This window comes from Mytilus californianus, unplaced genomic scaffold (genome assembly GCF_021869535.1).
Source record: "Mytilus californianus isolate M0D057914Y unplaced genomic scaffold, xbMytCali1.0.p SCAF_15, whole genome shotgun sequence".
Classification (NCBI taxonomy): Eukaryota; Metazoa; Mollusca; class Bivalvia; order Mytilida; family Mytilidae; genus Mytilus; species Mytilus californianus.
In genome coordinates, this window is record NW_026262637.1 from 8,392,636 (window position 1) to 8,416,107 (window position 23,472).

Consider the following 23,472-nt stretch of genomic DNA (forward strand, 5'->3'; position numbering starts at 1 on the left):
GATCCAGGAAAGGGCAGTGTTCATTGTTATTATTAGCTTTATTTAAAGTCAGTTCGGCAGGATGTATCTCTTTAGTGTACATATTGGGGTCATCATTACTGAGGGCAAATATATCATCCAAATATATAAAAGTGTTATTAAATTTTTGTATCAGATGTTGTTTAGATGGGTCATTGCTGATTTTGGTCATCAATTGTAACTCATAACAATACAGAAAAAGTTTAGCAAAAAGTGGTGCACAGTTAATTACCATTAAAATTCCGTTAGCTTGACGATATACGGAATCTTTATAGAGAACAAAAATGTAATATAATTTAAATTCAACGGCAGTTAGAGTATCAAAGAAGGTCCAATTGACATAGTTCCTTTGTTTTTTGTTATTAAAACATGACTTTAATGAGTTTGAACATAAATATTCTGACTTTTTAAATGCCCATTTACTACGGTGTGTGAATTATTTTCTTTATAAGATTATGAGGCAAAGTGTTATATTTAGTTTTGTATTAGCCTTATATTTCTATTGTATACAAAAAAAATGTGGTATGCTTGCTAATGAGACAGCTCTTCACAAGAGACCAAATGACACCGAAATTAACAAATATAGGTAATCGTACGGACTTCAACAATGAACAAAGCACATACCGCATAGTCAGTCATAAAAGGCCCCGAAATGAAAAATGTGAAACAATTGAAACGAGAAAACTAAAGCCCTAATGTATGTACAATATAATGCTAGAAAAACAAATATGTAAAACAGCAACAAACGACAACCACTGAATTACATACTTCTGACTGTGAACAGACACATACAGAATATGGCGCGTTAAAAAATGTTAGCGGACCTCCAACCATCCCCCTAAAGTGGGAGAGTGGTGTAACAGTACAACATAAGAACAAACTATAAAAAATCAGTTGAAAAAGCTGAATTCATCAGATTGATACAAACAGAAATACATCAAACGAAAACAAGAGACGACATGGACGGATAATTGTACATCCCAATAACAAAAGGACATTACATACATATCTGAGAGTACTTGCAGTTACTGACAGCTAGTTCAAAGCCAAAAACAACTAATAACAAATCATGCATATAAGACTATATTAACAATCAATACACATCCAAAATCCGATAGATTTAGTTTGAAGACGTCATAAACAGTCTGAAAAAACATGACCTTGTGCAATGCATATATATATATTATAACATGGCATTTTTCATATCATACCCCTTATCAGTCCTAGGTCAGGATGTCAGCCCGAGAGCCGACAGGCTCGAGGGGTGATTTTGACCACGGGTTGATAACGGGTCTGATATGAAAAATGACATGTTATGTTCTTTTTTTCATATATTTCAGCAGAAGACATACAGATAAAAACTTTTTTTAGAACTTTGAAAAAAATGCATTTGTTGTAATTTTTGTTTTGTATTTTTTAATAATACATTTTCTTGATTCCTAATATTTTTGTCCCAACGTTGTAATGTTTTACACATACAAATTGAGGTGTATGTTCCAGAATTTGTCGAATGACGTCAAAATGTCATGCAATAACGTTACAAAAAGGCATGCGATAATAACCGGAAGCAGTTGATATAAAAAGGAAGCAGTTGATATAAACCGGAAGCAGTTGATAAAAGTCAAAAGTCATATCACACGTCTAAAGTAATTCTTCATCTTTAATGAATAATATATGAACAAATTAGTTTTATCATAGGGTACAATTATACCATTATTTTCTATAAGTATATGATAAATACAGGTATCGACAGATTTTGGCGCCATGAATACGTATATATATAACTATATCTAGATTCGCCTTCCGTTACAAGGTAACACTACGACTATTGAAGTTTGAAAAATATTGTCAGCAGAAAAATCTAATTCTAACACTGTTGGGTGTAATTTTCAGACTTATATGTTTGGTTTGCTTTTAATTCAATTACTGATAACAAAATCAATATTAATACCAATATATATTAAAATCATCAAAGTTGAAGAGTATTGAAAAACAATATTCAAAGATCTAGTTTGAGTGTTGAATTGGTAACCTTTTAGAATAAGTTTAAACGATCGATATGTTTACCGAAATCTTTTCTAAATTTTAAGTCCTAGTAAACAACCGTAAAAATGAGGATGTGCTATCCCGTTTGGAATAAGTTTTCTACAGGTACAACTAAACTTCAAAACCAAATATTTATTTCTTAGGAAAAATTTAGTAAAGGTACGGTTTTAAGTAATTTGTGGTTACTTCACTTTTTTTACCACGAAAGTTATACGTCGTCATGTTCCTACTCGTCTATAGAGCTGTGTCTAAGAATATTTCCTAAGAACCTGCGATCACCCCAAGTTTTTGGTGGGGTTTGTGTTGCCCAGTCTATTGTTTTCCATGTTGTTTTTTTTTTCTGTACTGTTTGTTTGTCTGTTTTACTGTTTGTCTTTTTTAGCCATGGCGTTGTTTATTTTCGATTTATGAGTTTGGATGTCCTATGTGTATCTTTCGCCCGTCTTTTAAATGACCGTTACAAATTATAATTACTTCAAGAAAATGCATCCATGCTTAAATGCGTATATTTGGTTTTAATTTTTTTTTTAAATAGAGTGTTCATGGCACTAAATTATGTAAAGCCAAAAAATAAAAAAAATAAAAAATATATATAATTGTTCCCCTGTATTATTCTTATTATTCCCATAACTTTAGGGACATTTTTCGTCGTTGAAGACACATATATTGCACATTATCAGAAATTATACATTTTCATTTTTTACCTCATTTAAAAAAAACTTCAATAATGTATATTATTTTATAACCTCTCAATATAGCATTAAAATCTATTAAAAGTTGTTATCACTGACAGTATGATAAGAAATGTTTCTTCATAACGTTCAAAAGGTTTTCAATATTTTACCTGTAAAAGCAAACAATACCACTGCTCCTTTCTTCCTGAAGTCGTCGTATTCCCGAACCTGGCCAAGTATAAGTAGAACCAGAACAGCAATGTTTCCAAGAATAATGGTTAGTTCTAATCCAAAAAGTCTACTGTCAAATACTGGAATATGAAAATGTACACTAGCTAACAGTAAATGAATATTCATAGGTTTCATAACGAATGCAAATCGGATATCGCTTTATATATATTAGAGTTATTTAAATAATAATAACGAGCGTTCGGCGAGTTTATTTTTATTTTTTGAATTACATGACCAGAACTAATATAATTCGATATCCAATTGTCAAGAATTATTAAACATTTTTCTCTAATGGTCAACATTCTCATTTTGTTCAATTACCACATTCCGTGCAGCATAATATGATACATATTTCTTAATGCAGTTATACAACATTGCATATTTGTAAATCTTGTCATGTCTGTTCATGTCTTGGTAACAAACTAGTATTTGGATTTTACACAAATAAAATGCTATTGTTATATGGCACTGAAGACAAATCTCTAGTCCATTTGGATTCAAACAGATTATAACATAATCAGCAGTAGTTGTCCTTTTCTAGATTTAGACATTTCAATTTCTAAAGAGAATCTCCATACTAAAATTAACGACAAAAGAGACGATTTTTCATTCCCTTTTGTTAATTTTCCTTTTTTAGACGGCGATGTTCCTTTTGCTCCATCATACGGTGTTTATATATCCCTTCTAGTTCGTTATGCCCGTGTGTGAAGTGATGTCATAGATTTTAACGAACGTAATCAATGCACCACTGGTAAATCATTAATAGTTATCAAAGGTACCAGGCTTTTAATTTATTACGCCAGACGCGCGTTTTGTCTACATAAGACTCATAAGTGACGCTCAGATCAAAAAAAGTCATAAAGCCAAACAAGTACAAAGTTAAACAATAATGACAGGACGTACAAGTACCACAAGTATCCTAATGACAATAAAAACAAACAAATATTTAACAAAGAAGCACAAAAAGGCATATATCAAACCTGACAACCTCATTCATTGCTTTCTAATTTTTGAATTTTATTAAAATGACCATACAATTGATATTCATATCAACACTGAAGTGCTGACTACTAGGCTGGTGATACCCTCGGGGACGAAACATCCACCAGCAGTGGCATCGACCCAGTGGTGTAAATAGTTATCAAGGGTACCAGGCTTATGATTAAATACGCCAGACGTGCGTTTCGTCTACATAAGATTCATCAGTGACGCTCACATCAAAATAGTTATAAAGCCAAGTACAAAGTTGAAGAGCATTGAGGATCCAAAATTCCAAAAAGTTGTGCCAAATACGGCGAAGGTAATATATGCCTGGAATAAGAAAATCCGTAGGTTTTTGAAAAATTCATACTTTTGTAAACAGTAAATTCATTAAAATGACCATATAATTGATATTCATGTCAACACCAAAGTGCTGACTACCAGGCTGGTGATACCCTCGGGGACGAAAAGTCCACCAGCAGTGGCATCGACCCTGTAGTGCATAACAGTTATCAAAGATATCAGGCTTATAATTTAATACGCCAGCCGTTTGTTTCATTAAGTCAGGAATTTCGTTACCATAGATTACTTAACACCTTTACTAAATTCTTTCATAGATACAAAGATTTGATTAGTCAATTTGGCTGTACCTGCAAAAAACGTTTTAAAAACGGTATTTCACATCCTAAATTTTACGGTAATATTGTACTAAAAGCACGGAAATCACTATGTGATCCGTGTAAACTCATCCAACCTTTAAACAAACATATTAGTAAATGTTATCTTACCAATGTTGTAATTAGATCTTTGAATATAGTTTACATCGGCACTAATATCAGTTTTGTCATCAGCAAATTAAAACATAACTAAATTTGTATTCTTTTCAAACGGGATGTATAAAGACACACTCACGTTCATTTTTATCTATAAAGAGGTTAACTGCTAACTAACCTTCTGCCTGTCGATACATTTATTTTTGGCATTGCATTAGTCATGTCTTCTTTGACTGTCCATGACGTTAAAATACTAAATCCGTATGATGTGTTAGTTGATTTGAGACTCTGATGCATGATTTTTTTTATTATTAATTGTTTTTGGCTTTCAACTAGCTGTCAGTGACGGCGAGAACTCTCAAATCGTACTTTCTTGTTAATGTGACCTGTTGATACTATTTGTAATGCTTTTTTGTTATTTAATGTTTACTTGTTCAGGGTTATATCTGGTCTATATACCAGCTTTGATAAGTGTTTGGTATTACTTTAAATTTTCACTTCTTCGTGCTATGAACATCAAAATTGTTTATTCTGTAAAAATATTTTCTTTCTCAATTCTGGACGGTATACAAAATTATTTTTATTTACATGTGTATGATAGTATAATTGTAAATGGCGGCTTTTTGTTCAAGTTTATTGTTGCTTTTCTGAAATTGTTTAACATTTCACAGCGGTATAATAATGTGACTTTAATTATTCATCCCTTATTTTATTGATTTTGTATTTACATTGTATCATAGATCAAAATTTATTCGTTCAGTGTATGTTCACTTATGTTGATATGTCTTTTGATTGGGTTAAGTCATTTCAATTGATATTTTATAGTGTGTACTTCTATGATGTGATGTAACATTATTGTATCAGATAAGGATGAAGGTTTGGTACAATTAAACGTTTAAACCCGTTGCAATTGTTTGCACCTGTCTTAAGTCAGGAATATAATGTTCAGTAGTTGTCGTTTGTTGATGTGGTTCATAAGTGTTTCTCGTTTTTTATATAGATTAGAGCGTTGGTTTTCCCGTTTGAATTGTTTTACACTAGTTATTTTGGGGGCCTTTTATAGCTTGCTGTTCGGTGTGAGCCAAGGCGTCATGTTGAAGACCGTAATTTGACCTATAATGATTTTCTTTAATAAATTGTGACTTGGATGGAGAGTTGTCTCATTGGCACTCTTACCACATCTTCTTATCTACATCCACCATCAACACACAAGTTCTCTGAAAGAAACGGATATACTAACTAAGTCAAATAACAACTAAAAAGCATAGGATAGGTACAGAATAATCGTGACTTTTTATACGCATAAACTATGATGAGGTTAAACCATTGCGTAACGTTTAACAAAAATGTTCGCGTAGTATTTGTTAACTACATTTTATTGTTTTTATGGTTCAATCTGGTAGTTCCTTTTACAGATTTACAGATTTTTCCAAAGCACTGGGCGATACCGCTGAAGGTGGACTATCAATACCTGAGGTTATTGTTAGCTCTTTAGTCAGTAATTTTTGTATACACATTATTCATAACAAACCTTTCTAAAATTGTTCGTTTATATATCTAGAAATTACCATTTAACTAAGGTTTCAACTCCCTCGGGCACATTGTACCTTAGATGGATTTGAATAATATGTCAAATCCTTTTGGTTCATAAAGCTTTCCCACGGTTTCGGTCCTTATTTATCCTTTTCTTTCAAATACTCGGCTTTTTCCGTTTCTGGTGAGGCCTAATTTGGAAAAGCCATTCACGAAAGAAATTCATCATTTTTAACAACCATTACCATTGGACAAAACCGCCTCTGGTGGAAGATCAGACCGCGAATGTATCATCAGCTCATTAGTCAGTACTTCGGTAATAATATGATTCACAAAAAAGTAAAATATAAAAAATAACGAACTCTGAGGATAATTCTGAACGCAAAGTTCCAAAGTAAATGGGAAAATCAAAAGCCCAAACACATCAAACGTATGAATAACAACTGTCATATTCCTGACTTGGTACAGACAATCTCGGTATCGATAAAAGCAATTGAATTTTCAAAGGTCTTGTTAAAGTATTTTAGTTATTAACCTTGTATAATAAATTATTAAATTGATTGATAATGTAATATGGATAGTATCTAAATGTACGGTATCTTTAAAGAACATCGCTTTTAAATTGGGTTATGAAATCCCTTGTTAAAAAGTTTTCTACAGGTACAGACAGAGTTCCAGAACTAATTTCTGTCGACCGGAAAGACTTTAGCAAAGGTGTAAAGTACTTTCTGGTCATCATCATTAACCTGAACACAACAAACATGACAAAGGCATTTTCCTGAAAACAAAAAAATAATGCAAAACAAAACTCTCTGAACAGATATTTTCTAAATACTTATAGAAATGTAAATAGTAAATAAAACTAAAGATCAGATTTAAATTTTATGTGACAATTTTATCTATTACTTATTTTACGAACTAAATCAAGTGTAAGCACGTTGCATGTTATTGTATCTTACTGTGTGTTCCTCTACACTTTCCACTGTCGTCACATCCATAAAACAATCCTTGGTAGAAACATGTCTTATTTTCTAAATTAGTGTTTGGATCAACATTTTTAACACACTGTATATCCCAATATGGGGAAAAGAAGCCAACTATTTGCAACAAAAAGATCATAGCAAATAAAATGCTGAATACAACAAACCCTGTCACCATGCTGGCCTTTGTTGTAATTCGGTATGACTATAAATTGTTTAAACAGAAAATACTTTCTCTTTAGGAAACACTGATATGGCAGACATCCAATGATAACAATGTCAGCATATTACAAATAGTAACGTTCGAGATTTAAATATGTATTTGTCCTTTCTTTACTTTAAGTTATACTGTCATCTAAAGAATAGATTTCGAAGACAAATTATAAAAAAATGTTTCAGTTGTCTATGCTTAATGTGCGTTGCCTACTGTCTCCTGATGATCAAGTACCCATACATAGCAAAGGTCATGATCTGGTACAAAAAAACTTAAAACTCACACAGTACAAAATTTTTATGAATATCAAAAATATCACTTACATGTACAAAATGAAACGATTTTGTATTTTTTTTTTTTTTTTTTTTTTTTTTTTTTAGTTTTTTTTTTTATTATAACTTTTAGTCATCAGCATTGTGCTTATGAGTTGAAATATTATGCTTACTTTTATCAAATGAAACAAAAAGTTTCCATAATTCATGGCACAATGTTAAAGTTAACTAATGTTATCTACAAGGAAGCATACATGATCAAATAAAAGATTTCGCGGAAGACTATCATTTGATTAGTTTATCATGAAAACTTATTAATAACATTATAAATACATGTAAAGTGCTACAAATGCATTCTATTTACGAACAGTTGTTTTCATGTATCGCAGCACTGGGTCGATACCTCTGCTTGTTGACTATCCCAGTGAGTAATATCAGTTTAGAAATCAGAATTTCGGTGCGACTATCCGCCCCTTAGGTATTTTCAGTTCATAAATCAGTACTTCGGTGCTTACCTGATTAAAAAACAAATTCTTAAGTTGTAAGGTTTATGAAATTAGAACTTATTATGACTCTTAGGTCTTGTTTATATGCTGGCAGTATTAGTTTAAACATATTTTATTGTACAAAACAAATGGATTAGACACAAGTTTTTCAACTTAGTTCCGTCTTCTCCATAATATACACAAATATACATTATATTTATATTGCACATTACATAAATTTGTAATTTTCTAATAAACATGAAGGCATGAAAAATAATTAAATAAATAACATTAATTTTTATTATAATATTTATAAACAAGAAAATAATAGAAACGGCTCAATGGATATCAAACGTTTTAATTTTGAATAATCAAACACACCAAAGTTTATACCAAACGATCGGTCCAAAGGGAAAACACCTCCTGATGTGCGTGTGTTTTCAATGACATTCTATTTACCTGTATAATTTGTAAATAGTAACGTGTGATTGTATTATTGTGATACGGATATTAAATTCTGACGTTAAAAATACAGATAAAGAGTTGACAAGAACATAGATTTAATGTAAGTATCCTTTTTGTATTAACTTAATAATTGAAATCCATTGAGACGTAACACTATGTTAACCGTTATGAACAGCAAATCAATTGTTAGCACATACTTACAACTTCTCGTCCAATCAAATTGCTTATATTTGCCTTCAAATTTTCATAGTACATACTTTTCCTGTGTACTAAGTAACTACGCATGAATGACCACAAGGGTAAGATTTCATTGTATCGTAATCAAGATATTTAAAACAAAAATTGCCACTGGCTATTTTGAAATAAAATGCTGTGTTCCAAATTAAATTGAATAGTTTGTAATTAGTTTTCACGTTGATTTTTAAATATCCTATTAAAATCTTTGGATCTAAAAATTGTTTTTGACAATTGCAAATTTTATCATTTGAATAAAGGGTAATACATATGGTTCTTTATACCTTGATTAGAGTACAACGATATCTTAAAATTATGATAATGTATCATCCATGCAATTACTTTGTACTTAGAAAAGTGTGTACTATGAAACCTTGTGCAGGAAAATTAAAGCAACTTGGTGATAATTTTTTAAACTTTCTTAAGGAAGGTGATCTATTTCGTCATGAATTGATTGATTTATTGATTATTGGTTGCTTAATGTCCAGTGGCAAATATTTCATGCATGTTCAGGACGATGTCATGAATTGAAAAACTGTGATTATGTCTGAAGATAATGTGCCACCTGTATATATATATATAAACATATTCTGATAAATCTTTTACTTTGAAATAATAATAAAAAACAACACAAAACACAAAACCTATAATCTCTGATTTATTGGTAGTTGCTTTTTAATGCCTATCTGCTAGACTATATCTATGGGGACAAACTATCTCTATGTTTCAAATTTATTATAGCTTTAGTTTTACTGTGAAATTAAAAAAATGTTTTCAAAACATGTAAAGCTTCCACTGCAATTTAATTATTGCCTGTTTTTGGTCAATTTATTTTGTCATCTTACCATGTAAGAAGAACATGTATAATAAAACACCGCTTTATAGCAGTATACATACTTACACCAGCAGCTACCATCTTTTCATTCTGGAGTGAAGGGCCTTTTGAAATCACATATTTTACAATAATACTAGTGAGTAGATTTACAAAACTTCGTTAATGAGCTCCTTTTTACAAACACCTGTGATACAAGTAGTCAGCCAAAATAAACTATCAATAGACCAATTAAAAGATTACTCGAGTTGTAAATATGTGCTAAATTGGATAGTCTATGAAAAGGTATATACTATGAAATTAAGAGCTCGGGGCAAGCCCCTCGCTCTAAATTTCATAGTATATACCTTTCCATAAACTAACTTAGACTTCGAACAATGCAACGTCTGTACTGTATTAAATAAAACAATAACCAGCAAGGTTGTTATCAAAGTGAGAAACGTTCACTTGTGTTTCTTTTATATATTTATGTATTGAAGAAAATATTACAAAATTGTCATTTGTGTCTAAGTTATCATTACCAAACAATAACAAATCAATTGTAACAGGAATGTCTAAGTGGGTCAGTTCAGTAAGCATAACATTCCTTTGCGGTGCAAAGTTATTACAATATAATAAATAGTGTTCAACACTTTCACTAGTGTAACCACATGCACAATATGCATCCTGTACTAAATTGGCACTTATTGCGAAGCCTTGCATGTAATATAGATAATAATCTATCTCCATAAAAATAGTACGTAGGCGGTTTTACGTTATGAAAATACAATTGTATCAATTGTAACTTGAAAAAAGAGAAAGTAGGAATTTGACGAATATGCAAATCTAATTTATTCAACAATGTGATAGAAGATGGAAAATAAGACTGTTGATAAACTGATAGACGGTTCGATGGTATATTTAGGTTATGTCTATTTCGCAGGTTATAATTAGTAGTATTTGATACATACGGAGAAACCAACGCTTGTAAATAATCCGGTGTTTGGTTATTTACAATTTTATAAAACATGGTCAATTTTTTAACTTCCCTTCTTACACTTAATTTCTCCCATCCCGTCTCTCTATAAATAGAGTTAATACTAGCATAACATGGTTAACCGGTAACTATACGTGCTGCTTCAATCTGAATCTTTTCTAACCGTTCGGAATTAATTTGCCCACAGTTGTCCCAAACTTCAGATGAATATTCCAAAATAGGACGAATAAAAATCATTAAATCTTTTCAAGATGTTCCCTTTTTAGTTTAAATTTTAGTTTCCTCAGAACGTTTACTTGTTTTGACGTCTTCTCTATCAGTTTATCAACATGTTTATTCCATTTACAGTCACTACTAAAAATAATACCTAAATGCTTATGTGTATCTATTGGAGCTATTGAGACTCCACCAAAATCAAAAGTAAGGACGTTCTGCATATTCCTAGTACTAAAAATCATGATATCTGTTTTATTAGGATTAAATTTTAGCATCCACTTTTCAGACCAATTTTGCAAATTATCTAGATCAATATTTATTAAAGTGTTTAGACGTTTAACATCAGGTGCAGTATGGCTAATAGATGTGTCATCAGCAAAAAGTCTACTGAACCCACTTAGATCATCTGCAATGTCATTTATATAAACCAAGAATAATAATGGACCAAGTACCGACTCTTGGGGCACACCAGCTCTTAAGCAGCCCAATGTGGACAGTGAATCTTTCATAACCACTCTTTGTGACCGTCCCGATAAGTAACTTTTCAACCAACATAATAAATCCCCATTAATGCCATATTTTTCGAGTTTATATAAAAGACCTTTGATCCAAACTGTATCAAAAGCTTTACTTATATCCACAAATGTTATACTAGTAATTTGCTTGTCGTTTAATGCCTTTACAATATTATTATACAACTCGATCAACTGATGGGTAGTAGAATATCCGGGAATGAATCCCGATTGAAACTTGTATAATATATTATATGAATGCAAATGATTAAAAATATTTTTGTAACTATTTTTTCAAGAAGTTTGCTAACACAAGATAATAAAGAGACAGGTCTATAATTTGAGGGCAAAGATTTATCACCACTTTTAAATAATGAAATAACATATGCAATTTTCCACTGGTTTGGGAATATTTTATCCCATAATGACCTATTGAATAATAAACATAATGGTTTTGAAATTTGATTTCTGACAGCAAGTAACATTCTGTTGCTTATAATATCAGGCCCCACCGATTTATTAACATCAAGTGTGGAAATTATATCGTGCACGTCTTGTTCACTAACTACAACCAATGACAGGAAATGAGCACAATGATCGTTAAAGACTGGTAAATCCTTATCTGGATTCTCTAAATTAGCTATAGAACAAAAATATTTATTCAAAATTTCTGACTTTTCAGTACTCTCATATGCCAAATTCTAATTTTTATTCGGATCCTTCAAAGGCGGTACGTCATGAACAGGCCTGTCGTTTTTAATGTGCATATTAATAATCTTCCAAAACTAGCGTAAAAATGTTTTTTAGCCTGCTTTTTCAAGTTATTTACTTTGTTTCGCTGTTGTTTAAACTGAAGTTCAGCCAAAGCTGATTTCAAACGTAGAAATAATTTACGAAATCTGTCGCGCTTTCGCATTTCACGACGCAAGTTTGAATTATACCAAATTTTGTCATCACATCGTACTACAACTTCTCGTGTAGGTATATACTCTGATGCTATGTCAAGGAGTGATTTAGTGAAATTAGTGCTAGCAACATTTATATTATCTGCGTCAGAAATCAAATGCTCCCAATTAGTCCCTAACACCTTTTGATTCATGAGGTCAAAATCCCCATTTTTATAATCCCAAATCTTCCGCTTATAAGTACGACTACTTGTAAATCCGCAATCAAATGAGACATATGTTCCATCGTGATCACTGATCCCTCTATAAATAGGTATTGTGTCTTTATCGACAGCAGGTATTGAATCTGTAACTAAAATAGGATCAAGCAACGAAGTGTTACCTGTACGTGTATCAAAGTGCGTCGGCTTATCTATAATGTTAATGAGGCCAATAATGAAGATAATATCTCTTATATTTGACGATATATCTGACATGAAATTTTTGTTCAGATCGCCCAAACAAATTATACTACTATTTTCACCTAAAGCCCTTTTCAACATCATATCAAAATATTGCCAGAAACAAACTGAAGACTGTCGTTCTGATCTATAATTAGTATTTATCGGTATTGACCGAAGTTTTGTCTTTAATTCGAACCACATACTTTCAACTTGATCATGTTCTAAATCAACCCGACGAATAATATTAATACAACTTTTATAATACATAATTATGCCACCGACGTTGGCATTCCGGTCTTTTCGAACTGGTGTCTCAAAACCCAGTAAGGATATATCCAAATCAGTAACGTTAATATCTAAATGTGATTCGGTAAAAAATACTATATCGAAATCTTCAATTATGTCAGTAATATCAGTAATATAATTCAGTTTGTTTCTTAGTCTTCTAATATTACCGTGGAAAATTGACAATGTTTTTTTCGGACGGGTCTGATGTCCCTTCTGGACCAAGATTACTTTCTATATCACCACATATTAACAATAAGCTATATAACAACATATAAAATGATACAATATCAGAGTATCTTTTGTACTTTTGTATCTATTTAGTATCCATAACTTATATTTCTCCAAATTTACACATATTTCAAAAAGTACATCATTAAAACTAACAGTATGTTTAATAACTGTTTTTACACAACCAGAGCTAATTTTGCAATAAAACAGTCCTATTGATATTCTGTGTGCAACATTATCATTACCAATTGTCGAAAACAAAGTATTCTAATATTAAAAAATAGGCCCGTTTTAAGACATTTAAAGAATACAAACAATAACACTTCGAATTATCACAATTGAGTTTTTCAACGGCATTAAATGCTGTAATAATTATGTACAAATTGATGTATAACAACGTAAAAATTGAACACATTGAAAAGGGGGGTGGTTGCGAAATTAAACGAGAGAAGTTCGTGATAATCTAAAAAAAATAGCATTTCTATGGAAGAGATAAATAAAAGTTATTGATTATCAGATGCCAAAAAACAGAAATTATAGTATTTTCAATTACTATTATCGATAAAAACAAATTAGAGGCGAAGTCTACTTTGATTGATTTTAAGGCCTTAAGTTATTTACTACGATCCATCACGCTAGAGTAAGCAGGACACCTGAATGTGAAGTAAACAACACAAAAGAATTTATACCTTAGTTTGGAACTGAGAACTGTACTCATACATTTATTACAGTATTTACACACTCAACAGTGTATGTAAACAGAACCACGTTCTATATCATATAATAAACAATAACAAAACACAGGATAATACAGTTCAAAAACACAAGAAAAATTAATAGACACATTCGTCTGAATTTACTAAATACCACCCAATTTTATACAGAATTTGTTAGTACAAGAATATGAAAATTGGCAGTATTATATGGATTTGTTTATATTTTAGTTCCTTTAAGGTCAGAAACGTTTTAATCTGTTTCGCTTCTTATGCTTCATTGGCTTTCTTGTATTTGGCTTTGAGCAATCCTAATGAAAGTAAATCATGAAAAGTGCATCGAACTTATGAAGTTTTGTTTTTCATTTTTCAATAACACATTTTATAACATTGTACAAGACGGGCATCAGTTTTAAAACTTAAAATCTGACCCTTTATGAGTACCTGAATACATGTTCTCTTCTCCCCGCACGTGACCTACCGAATTAGACTTATCAACGCATTTGTACTTATATGAGTAACATGACTGGTACCACATGTGGAGCAGGAGCTGCTAATTTTATAATCCTTTTTCGAGTACCTGAGATCACCCCTGTTTTGTTTTAGGTTCGTGTTGATCAGTATTTAGTTTTCCTTGTTGTGCTTTGTGTAGTGTTTGCCTTTATTAATTTGACGATGGTTTTTGACCTTTGAATTTGAACATCCCACGAACATTTCCCTTCTCTTTACCTCAATGTTTATGTTACTGTTACATGATGAATTGACTGTTGCTTAGCTTTTGTAGTTTTACATTCACCTAATGTTTCCAATTTTTCTTCAATGTATACTTTCTTAATTACAAAGCTAACAAAAAACCTCACTATTACCAGGTTATAGTTCAATGTTATCTACACGGAAGTAAACTTGTTGAAATAAACGATTTCGCGGAAGACGATCATGTGACTTTTTACCTTCAGAAGATATTACAAACATTTCTATGTTGAGCAGTTTTATAAGTTGCGTCACAATACCGGTAAAATTAAAGTCACAATCCTAAAGATAATCACAGCCGTCATTTGGTCTATATTTTATATATCAAATGGATTATACGAATTTCAAATTTAGAATTCGGAAATCTGATGCAAATATGGCATTGAATTTCTTATATTTTCATAGCTGGTATTAAAGAGCTATATCAATATTTTGCTTATACAAACGTTGCGTACCTACTACTTTGTGAATTTATCATTATGTATGAAATAAGTATGTATTATTTCCCGTTAGTTCAATCATGTGATCCTTTTTACAGGCATCTGTTAATATAACAAACTGACAAAGCAGGTTATTAATTCATCTTATAGGATCTAAACTATGTCTGTCTCAGTGTAGCGAACATTTAACCCTATAGGGTATAACAACAAATCTAAAGTAGAAAACGGACAGGTTTTATATCACCAAGTTGATTATTTTGGGCTTGATTTCAGTGACTGCGAGCAAACAAATGTTAAAATGAAATATTTATTTGTTTTATTGTTTTGTCAATGTTGTTATTATCGTGCAGAGAATAAAGCACACGTCCGACCCAATGAATGAAATTATAATAAACTTTGATATAGATTTTACCGTTTGTTTTCCTGTTTGAAGTTTTTTACACTAGTCATTTCAGGACCCTTTATAGCTTGCAGTTCGGTTTGAGCTCATGCTATGTGTTCAAGGCCGTACTTTAATCTATAGTTGTTTTCTTTTTACACATTGTGACTTGGATGAAGAGTTATCTCATTGGCACTCATCATTCCACATCTTATTATTTTTATTGAGAGTAACATTTTACAGTATTATAATCATGATAAAAGCACTACATATTTGAGTAAAGTCCCTATCTTCGACAATGGTGCTTAGCTGGCTGTTAAATGTTTCCACTCAGTATTGCATGTCTGTTCGTATTGGTATCTTACGGCAATTTGAACTTTGGCAGATCCCGATAAATATATCGAGATTCCCGAAAAAAAACATAGACGAAAATGTTCAGCCAAGAAAGCATTGTGTTAAGTGGGAATTGGAGTGGTGTTCCAGCAGATTTACACTTCTTGGGATACATTTCTCAGTAGATCTGAATGAAATTAAAACTTAAACAATGACCCCAGGATGAAAGAAATCGAAAATATTATACAAACTTGAACATAACAAATACTCTCCCCAATTGGAATTGTGATAAAAACATAAAAATATAATATCAAAATTAAACCAAAAATCAATACCCAATGCAAATAGTATAAAGCTTAAACATTTTACTGACAAAATATTTTCCTTTATCTAAGATAACAAAATAGACACTTTATCCAAACCACACTGTTTAGGAGGTCTAACATGAAAAAATATCGAAAACTACATACAAGGTTTAAAATTAATCTAGATAGGAAGAATTAATAGAAGTATTCGAAACTAGCCTAAGTATTCCTCTTTTCAGAAAACTTGATTTTTTCGGATTGCAATGTCTTAGCCCTTATAAAAAGTTGAAATTTTGGACAGAAGTATTTGATGCGTTGAATGATCTTCAAAATATACACGGTAACTCTTAATTTAACACATGCAATATATAGAAGAATGAGGACGAAAAAAAAATAGATTGTGTGTGAAGTGCTTTCCGTTAATTGAAAGGTCAAATATGAACAAAACAATTAACACAAACACACGCTCGCAACCAGTTTTGATTTAGTAACTAAAAGTTAGATATATGATAAATGTCCAAGAGACCAAAGCTAACCAACAAATAGAAAATGACCATCAAATGAACGGGATCAATATGAACGTTAGTGGACAACTATCAACTATTTCATTTTCGGGGGGAAAGGGGCATGAAAATGAATAACTTAACCTGGTAAATAAAGGCAACAGCAGTATACCGCTGTGCAATAGTCATAAATCGATTTTCTATTTTGCACTACATATATTCTTCATTCTAAAACTGTTTCTTAAATAGTAAACATTTTTGGAAGGAAAAGCAATTACAAGACGGAAAAACTATAACTAAAACGATAAGCTTAAAGACTCGGGTGTGTGTACTCAACACAAGTCGACAATCGGTATTACATAGAGGGAAACGGGGAATATGTAGAAAAGTTCAAGAGATCTAGACCCATTACATTTATGGGTCCATTTTTTTCAATTTCGTAATTGTGGGTGGTTGTAAAACAAAAGAAAGAAGTAATGTTTTTGAATATATTTTTTTTGGTTGGTTGGGGGGAGGTCAATATACACTTTTGGTATATTTATGGTATTTTCTTTGTTAAAAAAATTGCGATATGTATTTTTATTCGGTTTTTTAGGAGGCATACTCTTTTTATTGTTTTTTTGTTCCTCTTCTGAAAAGGACTTTGCATATAAATGTTACTGAATTTTCTCCTTCTCTTGGCGGTAATACATTTAAACCACGTATGTTTCATACCTCCTATGGCTCATGAAAATTTTGACCTGTGTCGTTGCGCGCAGTGTAATAGTAAATCCTGGTAGGGTAGAAAATGAGGGAAAACGCCGATTTGTGTTTATGATTTTACCCAGTATTTATGCTTGCGATTTGTTTATTTTTACCCATTCAATGCGATTGAGTTTTTTAAAACAAAAACAAACAATTTTCAATACAGACAAATTGTTCATTGAAATGCGTTTCTTTTATTTTGACATAGACAATGTAACTGTCATATTGTATTGATTTTCAATTCACGTGTGATTCAATCTTTAGTAAAAAAAATCCCTTGCGTTTTATATGTATAGATATTAATGGGCTTAGCAATAAGAGGTTAAAAATAAAGTGTTATTCATATTGTATGATACAATCAATGTTCATCATAGAATTAATCTTCGCTCAAAGCCAAAGGGTTTGGTCCGCGGAAATGGGATAACAACATGCATGGTATGGTAACAACAATATTGAACACGAAAAGATCTAGACAAGCCATCAACGTCATTGTTAAGATTCTGACTGAGGGATTAAAGGATTTAAAATGTTTTGTGTCCTTCTTGTCTTTTTAAGATTATTGAGTTTCTAATCTTTTTAAGAAGTTTGTGTGAATTTCGATAATCAACACGGCCAAACTTGAATTACATTTCCGGAAAGCGCTTCTTGAGGTTGTAAATAACTAAGGAGAAGGTATGATAAGCTATATATGCCAGCCGCTGGATTCAAAATATTTAAGAAAATATAATGGCAATAAGAGCATGACTGTAAATAATACTGTGGATTCATCTATTTTCAAGTGTATCAATGTTCGTGGATTCAGTAAACATTGCATTTTTGTGGATATTTGATTTCGTGGTTTTGCCAAAGCCTATAGAACATTTGTAATTTGTTGCACATTTGAATTCGTGGTTCACCTTTACACGCAAATGCACGAAAATTGATATTCCACGAATATTATCAAATCCACAGTACCACAATTACCTTATTTTGAGATCTAAAATATGCTTGACCCACATAACTATGTATTTGCAAGAACGATGTCAATTTGTGTAACATTTTTTTTGTGCAATGCCTTGGCTTAAACATACTTTGTATTATAACTAAACTCCATGCGTAAATGTCCAAAGTATGTCTAATTAGTCAATACCAACATGTTTCTGTCAATAGAGTGACATCACAAGATTTGCACTTGAAATAGTAAAATAATATTTTGATTTTAGAAGCTAATTTGGTCAGATTTTGTCAATTTAAGCTAAGAAACAGCTCTGATGAAATATTCATTTGCAAGTGAATATTTTGACCTTCTTGAATCCGTATTCATGTGACCTTTAATTTAACCCGTTAGCTAGAGTTTGGTTTCACATGTATTAGTCGTGTTCAGCCTTTCAAAGGAAACGAATGTCAATATTGAAAGTAAAATGAAGGTGAACAATTTCAATGACTGATTCGATCCACAAAAAATCATTCTTATCCAGAAAAAAAAAACACGATTGTTAACTCATTTTTAACCTAACACATGAAACCAACAGATTAAGACAAATCCCATCACACGAGGTCGCTACCTATTTATATTTGTGTTAATGTTTATATTGGGTTATTTAAACGTCGGCAGTCTTCAAAGGTCATCTCTATAATTAATTAGGTCTAGGCTACAATTCACACGGCATGCTGATATATTTTATCGAGCACATGCATTGTTAACTGTTTATTTTAGATTTATTGTAATTTGGATATACGTTTTAATATTTTATAAGTTTAATATGAGAATTTGAGTCAAATCGATGAACACGAATTTGACAGCTTATACCATATAAGGTATAATACCACCATAAGTCCAGTACTATTGAAAAACTTTCACATTACATTTCATTGCCTATAAGAAAATCACTAGAAGTTAACCAATCAAATTGTCACCTCTTTTTTACCTGTGTACAAGCTTTAGTAACCATAATCATAACCTCACGATTCCAAAATATTCTATAGAAACCTCAAATAAAAAAAATAATGGTGCTTTGAAATACCCAAGATATATGTTAATGACCCATTAATGTTTTACTGCAATGAAATGTAAGATTAATTAAATACCTATATCTGTCAAATACAAGAGAATATTTTGTTCCACCTATTTTCATATGCAATCGGATTTGGTGGTATTACAACTTTTAGAAGTTTTTCATTGTTTAGTTAAAGAAATACATAGATTAATTATGAACTCATTTTATTCACAATGCATGATTCAATCTTAATCTACAACATAATAGTAGATAAAATAACGATTGCGGCTACTTTTCTCCTCTCCAAAGATTGATATAAAGCAACAAATACATGTTAATGCAATGACGGTTATAATAATAGCAGCGGACTAGGAAAACACCCAGCAACTCCAACCAATAGTGTTAGTTAATCGCCAAAAGAATAGTGTCGACGCAATATTCATTATCTCTACAATAATAAAACAGAAATCGTAAAAGAAAAGAAAAAAGTGTCTAGATACGTATGTGTGTAATACATGAATAATTAAACATCTGTATGAAAGGTATAGTATTACCATGATTACGTAGTGAAATCATGATATGCGGCTTGAGGAATCTGAAAGGAAACTTTTCCTTTATATTTTATAAAATAAACAACGCACTGCTTTTCGTATTCACTTTTATAATTGACCCCAACCGATAGAAACAAGTTCAATTTTATATGATGGAATTTTTTGTTTTAGATAACCGTTACGAATTTCTTCAGGAAAATATGTGTATGCTTTATTGAATATATTTGAACTATATTTGACGAAATGTTAGGATTCCGAAGCAGAAGTTCATGAAACAAAAACTATGTTATAAGTCGAAATTACAAATAGCTTCACCTATATATATTTTATCCCGTGTACTCCTCTCATTAATATGGTCACTTTAAGGACACTCTTTCGTGTTGTATAATAAAGGCAACAGTAGTATACCGCTGTTCGAAAGTCATATCATACACATTATCTAGTCTCTAAGAGTTTCTAAATTAATTTTTATTGCATCATATATGTACATCTTTTACCCACATTTATCATTTCTATAATATGTATTCTTGTATGTCCTCTAAATGTGATTTTTAGATTTGTTAACCGCTGTTATCAGAAATTAAAGAAGGTTATTATATACTTAGCAGTAAATAAAAGTAAATTGTATGCGTAATACAATCAATGGCAATCGTTCTGTATCAATTTTCCATGATGATGTTGATATCAGTTACCGTACAGTTGTAAATGCTGTATCAAACCCTTACTATGTAACGTCATGATATTGTTCGTCAATCATGTATCGGTTAGTTAATACTTGGTCATGTTTAAGGTAGATTCATGGTATTCCGCTATCTTGGATTGTACAATCGCAGTACACAATCGGTCTAGTTATTTGCCCAAATTTGCAAATTAGGAGACATATTTGCAATTTTTGTTAGACTGTTTATTTATATAAAGAAAACTTGGCGATTTATTGTATTTTTCAAAATATTCAAACAAATATCAAATTTTGTGTTTGTAGAACCAATTATTTTAATTAAGCCATTTAAGGTGAGATAACTCTTTAAGTAAAAAAATTATACTGGACTGATGGGAAATTTTTAATTTTTTTTGTAGCAAGAAAACAGGTTCGATGACACCATTTTATTTTTATTTTCGTAAAACATATTATAAAACCTATCTTCCCACAATTTATTTCAAAATTCTATCTCACAGATTTCTTTTATTCACTCAAATGTGTTTTTTCATGAACAATATAACCAAATTTAGGCAATTTTCAACGACTCATATAGCTTGAAAAATAGCACGGTGACCCTTACTTTTTATTATATTTTTGAAAACAGCATAGTTAAATATACATTTTGGAAAAGTATAAGAAAATTCTATCGCAAGAAATATATATCTATGATCTACCTTAAGCAATGTTCAAAGACCGAGGACTAGCCGAGGTTTTTAAATAATAATAAAATTTAATGATCTAATAATTAAATTGATTTATTGCATTAACAATACATTTATTTGTTTATTGTGTTTCAAATGTACGTCAGTCCATTATTTACGTTTTGCCATTTAAATACTTACAACCATATATTTAAACATACGAAAGAATATGCTTTGAAGCGCCTTGTGGACTTTGGTCATATATAAACACGTGTTCCCGCTAAATTTTCATTCCACGAGTATTTTTCAACAAGATTGCACAACCCACCCTCCCTCCCTTTAACAAACAAAATTGCTGCTGTTTTTAGTTTATTTTTCAGATTACATGGTGAACAGATCCAAATGTATTGAATGTTCCAATTAGATTGTCATGTATCATCAAAATTGTCAGACGTTTCAATATTCATCGGCAGATCCAATGAAATCTGAATATTCAAGGAATTTGCAGGAATAATTAAAAAGAGAATATCTATCGTCATGGCATTCCGTTCAATATGGAAAGTGCGTTGGATGTCATCATCAACATGATTCAACTGGCAGTGATTTATTCAAATATCGTTCATTAAGCTGTAATGGATCTGCCCAGCAGCTAGAAATTATGCATTTACTGTTGGTTTCCCTTCAGTGACCAATTGTCATCAAGTTTTAACTTGTTGGCCAGTTTGTTGATGTTGGTTGTTTGTTGGTTTATATTGTTGAATATTGTTGAATAAATGCCATGACAAATAATCAGCCAAATTTCAAATTTCAATTGTTTCTTTGTTGTTTATATTATTCTTACGAAGGAATGAAACAAAACAAATCTGCAGTTGTATATTCATTGCACACATTGAATATGCAATAATAAAACATTATTGTCTAACCAATGTAGAAATATTTGCACATTTGAGTAAGATTGAGAAATAAGCCTTTCACATTATAATAACCAACCTGAATATGCCTTCACTTTAAGTGTTGACATGGTAAGTAAAACGGATGTAAACCTTTTTAAATGACCGTTCCAACAGATGAAATGAAATACCAAAAAAAGATAAATTATTCAAGTGGATTTCTGCTTTAGGTAAAATGTAATACTTATATATCTAAGATTCCTTTGTTTTAAAAAGCACCTAATATGATATAAATAGCTTTTTTAAAATCGTATAATTTTAGAAAATGACAAAACTTCATCAATAGATATATGAAAATTACTATCAACGTTTCAATATCAGAAGCTTACTTTATTATTAATAATCGTACGGTTTACAATATTCACATCTCAACTAAAATATTTTGGTTGTTCTATGCTGTTTTCATTAATACTAATGAGTCAAACAACAGTACTCGTGCTTTTTTGGAGTTTTGCTCTTTTCCTACGAATTATATTCATTTGGTGTCTCGGATTGCTACAGGGGTGATATTTAAAAAGTCACATAACATTCGGTGGCTTCTACCTAAGTTTACCTGTTGTTGCAAACATAAGCATTGCTCCTGTCTTCATCAATTTTGCTTATTACTTGTATACATGAGCCAGGACAAGAATGGATAAAACCTATACAATAATGTTCCCAAGAATTATGCCTAGTGATAATCCAAAAACTTTACTGTCAATTACTGAAAATAGACAGGTTCATGATCATTATTAAATACTTACTTTCAAATTAATCGATGCTGCATAACCTTATTTCTCTTCAATTTTGGGTGAACAATTATGCATAAAAAGGAAATTATAAATAGACTTAAATACCGCGAACTACATATATCACATCAACCCCCCACAAACAAGTCCTTCAAAAACGGACATACAAACAAAGACTTCTATGGGTAACGACACAAACTGTGACTAAATATATCAGTTTCAGGTTTGACATAAAAATTGTTATTATAATTGTAAATATCACTTTATAGTTATTTCTGTCTTATTTCAAATTTTCAAATTTTCAAACCTTTGAACAAAACTAAGCAACGGGATACGTTTAATTACACATCAGAGTTACATTCTATAAGACGGGTGTAATTTGTAAATTTAAAGCAGGAATGTTAAAAGAACGCATTTTGTAATTCCTTTTCCATAGGGTTTCAGTGATGGCCC

General features: G+C 31.1%; 1 long non-coding RNA gene across 1 annotated transcript; it reads right to left on the minus strand.

Annotated features, from left to right (window-relative positions):
- Nucleotides 1–19,656: 19,656 nt before the first annotated feature.
- Nucleotides 19,657–23,056, minus strand: LOC127725333 (uncharacterized). The gene is made up of 2 exons (XR_007992930.1): nucleotides 22,845–23,056; nucleotides 19,657–19,897 (listed from the first exon to the last, which is right to left on the minus strand). It is a non-coding gene; the product is annotated as an uncharacterized LOC127725333 (long non-coding RNA).
- Nucleotides 23,057–23,472: the final 416 nt, after the last annotated feature.